Below are 8,131 nucleotides of genomic sequence, written 5' to 3'. Positions count from 1 at the left end.
GGGGGGGGGGGGGGTGCAGGAGAGGGAAGGTAGAGAGAGAGAATGCCTACTTGCATTGCACTTCACTGGCCATCTGGAGGTCTGAGCTGGAAGGAGGAAGTCGGTGCACAGGCATGTTCCCTTAGCTTGCCCGGTTGGCTTCCTGTGCACTCCGGGTGATTACTGTGTGTTTGGGGGGTGATTCCATCGGAAGTGTGTGCCCAGGCATGAACCTAAAACTTGTCCTGCTGGCTGTTCTGCACTCTGGGTGAGGGCTGCCAGTGGCACATGGGGTGATTAGGGTGTGCCCAGCTACACCCTGTGAGCACGCCTATGAAGTTAAAGCAATTCTGTTGCTGCTTTGTTGGCATCATCTTCAGCGTCTGATACTCTACCAGAAGTGCCGGATGCCTGTGTCTCGTGCTGGCTGCAAAGTCACTTCCAGCATACAGTAGTGATGGCAATACACAAAACTGTAGAGTCCTTTTTAAACTCAAAAGATGAAGTCTATGCACACGAGAGGATGATGTCACTGCTACTTTTACAATGTAATATGGAGGTTTGCATAGACATTTAGAGCACATAAAGTGGATTTATATTCTTGTCACTATTAAAGAATACATTTTAATTAAAATGGTCGTGCCTCTCTCTGCAATAGAGCATTTGTGTAAGTACACTATAGGTTAAGCTATTCAACATCAGGAACTCATTTTTTGGGTGTGCCGCCTCTCTAAACAGTGTGGGGGTAAACGTGCATGCAGAGCCAAATTTGCCAGGGAGCAGAGGAGCGGCAGGTAAGTTCCCGTCCCCCATCCCTGTCAGGAAGTTCTCGCCCGCTCTCCCCCGTAACCCCCCACGCCTACCTTTTAATGCCGCCGGACAGCCGCAAATCCTCTCTGGATGGAGTAGACTGTGAGGGGAGAGCAGCCCTTCATCTCAGCTGTCACAAGAGTTCTAGCTCTAGTTAGACACGGGCAGCAACCTAGGTGTGTCTAATCGAGCGAGAAATACGGTATTTAAAACCGATAAGGCTTCTATTGCCTTTAGTTGTTCCCTCTCCCTGTACACTGTCTACATGCCATTATATTCATAGAGGGAGAAATTTGCTGTATGTGGGTGTGTGTTTTGTAGGTGTATAGCCACCATCTGAAGGAACTGCTGCCTTCTGCTAACCACAAGAGGGCAGTTACGTGGCCAGAAATGTCTACGCTAATGCTTGCTAAGGGACATGTTTTAGCCTAAGTTTAAGTTCAAAGCACATTTCAAAGAATTACTCTGGACATAATAAGAATTAACCCTTCGCAGTGCAAGGTCTAGCTTGTTTGGTCTAGGCTCCAAAATAAAAGATACTTACCCGATCCTCGGACCCACAGCTACTGTTCACCACATTCCCATCCTCTCCCCCCCCCCCCCTGTGCACACACACACACTACATTCCAGCTGTGGAGTGTCCCTCGGTGTCCGTCCTCATGTCCAGTGCAAGTGAACGGGTGTGATGTCGCATGTCTGTAGACTGCTGGAGCCCGGGGGAGAAGAGGCTGAGGAGACCGGTCTAGCAACTAAGCGGGACCGAAAAGAGAGAGAGAGAGTGTGTGTGTGTGTGTGTTTATATTTTAGGAGCACTTAACTCTTGCAGTGAGGGAATAGCTCCACTGCAAGGGTTATTTTTATTCTGCCTGGTGTTCTTCTTTAGGACAAGAGAAAAACATTTTTGGGAAGTAAGGTTGTGGCTTTGGCTTTATACAGTATCCTCTCAGTACCATATCTTGGCATATACAGTAGTTAATATGTTCAATAGAATAAAGAACAAACATGGCTGGTTACTTTCTCATTTTGTTCCAAACTCAGCTGTACCAGTTGGAAGTAGTCCCTTATTGGCATTAAGTGAGTATGTAGTAAGAGGGTGTAACGGGTCCATTATCATTTGTAGCAGTAATAGGCAAGATAACTTCTTTGGATTCAGTTCTGAGTGTTCACCGCTTTCAATGATCGCAAAAGGAGAGGGTGCACCGAGGGAGTACAGGGAGGAGGAAGGACAGATGGTGCCGGAGGGTTCACCGTTCATCACTTGTTCTCCTACATAAGCATGTTGGCCAATTATCCCGGGAACCCCCAATTCAGACACTAGGTAGTGGCCCAAAAAAACAACAAACACACACGCTGCCACCACACACAAGGGCAAGGTTCCTTACAAGCCTATAAATTTGACACTTTTGGCCAGCACACTCTGCACTCCAAACAGTTTTTATAGACCACATACACTGCTCTCACTAGCCGTTACAGATTTGGTAAACCAGTCAATATTACCTCATTTGAAAATTTTTTCCAAATCAGCTTTGTTCTAGATTATTCACTGCTCCTGCCTTATCCAAACTTTTCACCCTTTTGTGAATAGCCCAGTTAGTATTAGTACGATAATACACACTGAGTGTCATGCAATACCACTAACTGCCACTGGAGGGAGACTTACCACAATTTGGCTGGCTGGACCCCCACAGTACCATAAAAGGATCCAAATAATAATGTCCCTATACATTTTATTAAAGCCCACATGTGTGGAACAAGCTATTATTGGTGCCCCCACATTGTTACCAAGGTGGGAGTTCTAAGATATTACCCTTTTTCAGATTTCACACAGGTGCCAATTGAGATTTTACACCTAGTCTGAGATAACTTGGGATGTAGACAGCTAGAGTTTTCAGGGAGGGCACAAAGTGCTAAATGAATCCCGGCCAGGCAGGTATACACTTTAAAGAAGAACTCCAAGCAATTTTTTTGACCCTAGCAGTGGGGCTACCCTTGCATTGCAAAGGTGAACTGCCTGATTTGGTCTAGGGAGAAAAACAAAAGGTTTACTCACCCGAGCCTCCGGGCCAGCCGGCTGTTACAGCACTCCATCCTGTCTTTCTCATCACTAAACTTGATTATGGTATGACCTTGGCACTCTCACATCCTATACACTGTGTATAGAATGTGATGACTCAGGTACCTTAGACTGGTCCTTGCAGCCTTGCTCCCCCTCCGCTGCAGCAGTCTAACAGCAAGCCGGCTCGGAGGATTGGCTGAGTATAACATTTTTATTTTCCTCCCTAGGCTAAAACAAGCAGTTCTTCTTTAAAGTTGGTTTAGATGAATGTTTTTTTGAGTTTGCAACACCAGGATCATAACTTACCTTTAATGAAGCGTGCCCCATGTCTTGTTGACTGCAGCTTAGTGTACCAATCTTCCCTCCATTGAAGCCGGATACTCCCACAGCCCTGATCTTCCTGTGCTGTGGCGGCCTGAGATCAGCAACTGTGAATCATTGGTGCTGCTTGCACTTCCCTTCCTTCTGTCTCACTCCTTCACAGAACCCCCAAAAAGCAAAGTATTCTGTGAATGGAGGATGGGTGGATGAATGACAGGCTCCACATCCTCCAATCACAGGTTTTGAATTATGTGAAGAATACTACTAAGTGCTGTTAATGAGGGAGAGAGAAGGGGAAAGGAGGGCAAGCAGAAGTGACAGTTCACAGTTGAGGCTGTTGATCTTAACTCCTGCAGCACTAGATGATCAGCACTGTGAGGAGTATCCAGCATCAATGGAGGGAAAATGTCTTCACTATGCAACAGGAAATGGGACAGTCCATTAGAGTAAAGTTGTGATCCTGGTGCTGCATATTCCGACTACCCATCTAAAAACCTAACGTGGCGGCTCCTCGAGTTTGTACACATGTGATGTCAGCAGCAAATTTTATACATCTTTTTTCATTTGGCAGGTGGTGCTTTTTGCCAAACACAACCATTGCAGTCAATGGGACCACACTACTTGGCATGCAGTTGTAGTATTGCAATGCAACATAAAGGCACTTGAATTAGGGGCATAACTAGAAATCACAGGGCCCCATAGCAACATTTTGTATGGGGCCCTGTGATGTCTAGTTATACCCTTTACAGAGCCCACGTGAGATCTCACCTGAAAGTGACCCTGCAGAGCCCACCATAGACTCTCTATGATGGGTTCTGCAGGGTCTCAGGTGGGCTAGTCACACCCCTGCACACCTCTTACCTGTCAGCCCACATCCGCTATCAGCCTCCTCCACTGCTGGGCCCTGCCTCCTCCACGGCCGGGCCTGGCCTCTTCCTCCACGTACGGGCCCCGCCTCCTCTGCTTCCGGTCCCCAGCCTTCTCCACCGCAGCTGCTAGCTGTCACTGACTCAGCAGTGGCTGTGAGGAGAAACACAGGTTGTCAGTGATCTGGACAGCGGCATGTTCCTCCTCACAGCTGCCAGTGCCAGCCAGCAGCCTGCGTTGCCATAGCACCCGGGCGGCCTGCACGGCATCAGGGGGACCCCTTTGTTCCTCGTCCTGGCCGGGCCCCCCTGGGCCTTAATAGCGGCCGCCTGGGTTGCTATGGTGATAGTTCTGCCACTGTTTTGAAGGCACTGGCTTTTAACCGCGCTCTGAAAAGTGATCCACCATGGAGGTCAGCAGGTAAAAGACAGCCGCAGGGGTAAACAAGGCCTTATGCAATGCCAGAACACAGACCACAACCTGTATTCCAACACTCTTATTATAAGGTTGGAGTGCAGCAATACACATTCAGCCGAAGACTAAGGGCATAAAGTGAGTGCAGGGTGTCATGGACCGCCACTAGATGGAGCCACTGAGCATAGGAAATCCTTATGCTCATCAGTGCCATCTAGAGGCAGCAGTGCTGTGCAAACGGCATATGCCCAGCTAGACGCTAGGTGAAAGATTTGAAAATTGGCCCAAAATCACTGTTACAACAATAAGAAATGTAAATAACTTACAAGAGAAATCTAGTTTACATTTGCTGGGATTAAAAAGTTGAAACCTCTTTTAAAATATAGTATATTATGTACATGACTATGTTCGCTCCGTACACAGCTTACGCAAACATTTCAACTAATATAAAGACTACAGCCTTTGAAGTTGTAACCACATGAATACAACAGCAACTTTGGTGCACTTCTGCTTTTATAAGTGACCTGAATACTGCTATATTACTCAACATCATCTGATCTGATCACATGCATTTCCTATGGCATCTCAGGAGATGAGGGGAGTGATTTTCTTTTACAGGAAACAACTTATAATACAATAGAAGAGATTGTAAGTAGATAAGTATAAAGCCCAGGGGTGTTGTTAGGATTGTGAAAGACCTGGGATGCATTTGAGCACCCTGAGGAGAGCAATTATGTGGTGCGCTAGACAGGGAATGGTGGATGTTACCAGATTAAGCTGACAGTGGGAGGGGCTTAACAAGGCACGGTTACATATAACATATACGCTGCACATATGCCACGGTCTTCCCACCCTGCACATATGCCACGGTCTTCCTAACCACAAAATATGTTTTAATCACTGTGGCACAATAAAGACACACAGAAACCTCGGCACAATCATTTTTTTTAAACTGAGGTCTTCATTTAAACCATAAACTTGTTAAAATTGTTTTTTTGTATTTTAAAATTAATGGGAACTGTAAGGCTTCGGACTCACAAATGTGATCCAGAATCAAGGATGTAGACCCTAGCTACATTTGTGGTGCCACCTAGATCTTTGGGGTGCAAGCAGTGCTCAGAGCAGGAAAACTACCACAGACAGGAGCTGGATGAGGCAACTGGAAGTCAGGCTCGCCTGGAAGTCCAAGGATAGAGCAGAGTGCCGCAATGCTGAGTAGGTTGCGTGGGAATACCCCCCAGGGCGCAGAATCTAAGGGCCAGCTGGTAATCATCAGAGCTCCTGATGGTGGAGATAGATTTTGCTGCATGCTGACCCCAGTTCGTGGCCCTCAGTTTCAACCTACTCAGCTAATAGCAGATAGCAGTCATCAGGAAACAAGGCCAGAGGTCAGAACAGGCTGCAGACAAGGAGTAAAGCCAAAAGTCAGGGCAGGCAGCAGACACAGGTATCCGGAAATGAGCTAAAAGTCAGCACAGGTGGCAAGATTGCCAGAAATCAAACCAAGGGTTGGTACATGGAAATGTACAGAGGAACCAGCAGCTTTACCAGAGGCTCGGCAACAAGCTTAGAAAAGCGTTGCTCAGGCAGCTAGCTATGAGCTACACTGAGTTTAAATAGGGTGACCAAAAGGGAGGAACCACATGATAGCCAATGAGTGCTGTGAGCTTGTTGCCAGAGACGCAGCATAAGAATCAGCAGGTGAGATTGGGCAATGGCTAAAGCTGCCACACCAGTGCAAGAGCAAGGTAGGAACAGAGCACATGCCAGGAGGACTACAAGCAACAGTGCAGTCCGGCATGCCTATGGAACAAGGGGTAACACTTCCACATTGGCTTGTAGAACTACAAGTGACAGTTCAGCTGCAGCTCTGCAGCTGAACGGTGACAGGAACCGCCCAGCAACTAGCAACTGTTAAGACAATACATATTTTATTCAGGAGTGCGCATTGTGTAATATAGTGCAAGTCACTGGAGTCTGTGACAAAGATAGTGGAAACGTCATTAATCAAGTGCAGGGGTCAAGAGTATATGTAAAAGAAATAGAATTCTGTGCTCCTGGAGCTAACTAAATTATAATTGATCCTAAAGCAGCTATGAGAGAAAGTGGATGAACCACCTTATTAGTAGATAAAAAGTAGAAACACAGCGCTAAAGGTTGACCAACTTATAAAGTTAAATAATCAGTGGTTGGATAGATTCTTACTGTGGTGGATTAGGTGTTCTCAAGTGAGTGGTTTGTGAGAAAAACTGCGTCTTCACACAGCCCTAGGGAACGATAATTGTTAATAAAGTGTATGAAGAGGAAATAGGTGTGTGAATGCGTAAACAAACATCAATCCCCAATCACAAAAAATATCAAAAATAATATAGTATGACACAATTATAACAAAGAAAATGAGAAATAGTGAAAGTGATCGTAACGACCTTACATAGCAGCTAGATGACAGCTAATATGAAGCTGTGCATTTGGTACATCTAAAACCGCAATGTTATACAGATCGGGTGATAGAGATACATCCTAATAAATAAAAATGAGTGATAAGGAAATCGGTACAGATATATAAGAGAAATACTGTGATAAAAAACAATATGTGAAAGTGGACGAATATAGTTGTAGGTCAATAGATTAGATCAGAAATCATATGTTGGCAATATCGGCTTCTTAAAAGATATAAGCATTAAATAGTGACAGAAACCGTAGTAGATTTAGTTGCAATATCAACTTCTTACAGGGTATGAGTGATAAATGTAACAAAAATCATAGAAACCAACAAAGTGGCAATCAGCAGTCAGAAACCTATTTAAAATAGTTACAGAGTAGCAGACATGAAATAAAAAATGTCAATGAAGGTAGCAGTGGTCTAATAGGCGGTGTTGTAAGAGAGAAAGGGAGAGAAAAAAACAAAGCTTTGTAGACCCCATACTCTTTGATCCAGCGGCCCCCTTAGAAGTGGGTACTCACCAGAATGTGGTGAGAAAACAGGCTTCTCAGGTTAGAGTCGGCTTTGGTTCGCGGTCCTATCACGCTTTAAACTATGTTCTTTCAGCACTGGAACCAGGCTAGAAGAGAGATTGATCTCTGAGATAGCTGGGGCTATCTTTCAGACGCAGAGGCATTGTTTTCTTGATCGTGGTACCAACGGTCCTTCACTCAGAGTTCCATATACGTTTTTATGGTTTATAAGAAGAAAGAGCCCTCATGGTGTAGTAAGTAAAAGCAGTATAATTTATTAAAAAGTAGTAACTTACATGTAAAGCATATAAAATCCGGCCGACACAGCAGCTCAGGCACAGCATAAAAAACTCCTTGTGTGTGAATAGATCTGCCTTTTGATGCGTTTCGTCATGTGACTTTTTTTCAAAAACGCAAATGTCAAATAATGAGTTGGACGTAGGTCTATAAGTACTTTGCTAATTGGTTTTAATTGAAGGACCAATTATCAAGTAAGAGAGACACTAAACATCCATAAAGGAGGTATCTTCTGTAACTTTTTTTGGTGTAACCAAGACTACATGACGCTCGTGGTGTATATGTTTAAATTAGGGGACCACCCGCTTAAGATGGAGCTTTCAATGCTTTTACTTTTGTACTGAGATAAACTCGCAATATTTGATTGCATATTCCACACTAATCAATCACCATATTGTGATATACACTATATTGCCAAAAGTATTGGGACAC

This window comes from Nanorana parkeri, unplaced genomic scaffold, assembly GCF_000935625.1.
Source record: "Nanorana parkeri isolate BGI_ZX_2015 unplaced genomic scaffold, ASM93562v1 scaffold2217, whole genome shotgun sequence".
Classification (NCBI taxonomy): Eukaryota; Metazoa; Chordata; class Amphibia; order Anura; family Dicroglossidae; genus Nanorana; species Nanorana parkeri.
Note: the sequence above shows the minus strand (reverse complement) of the source record.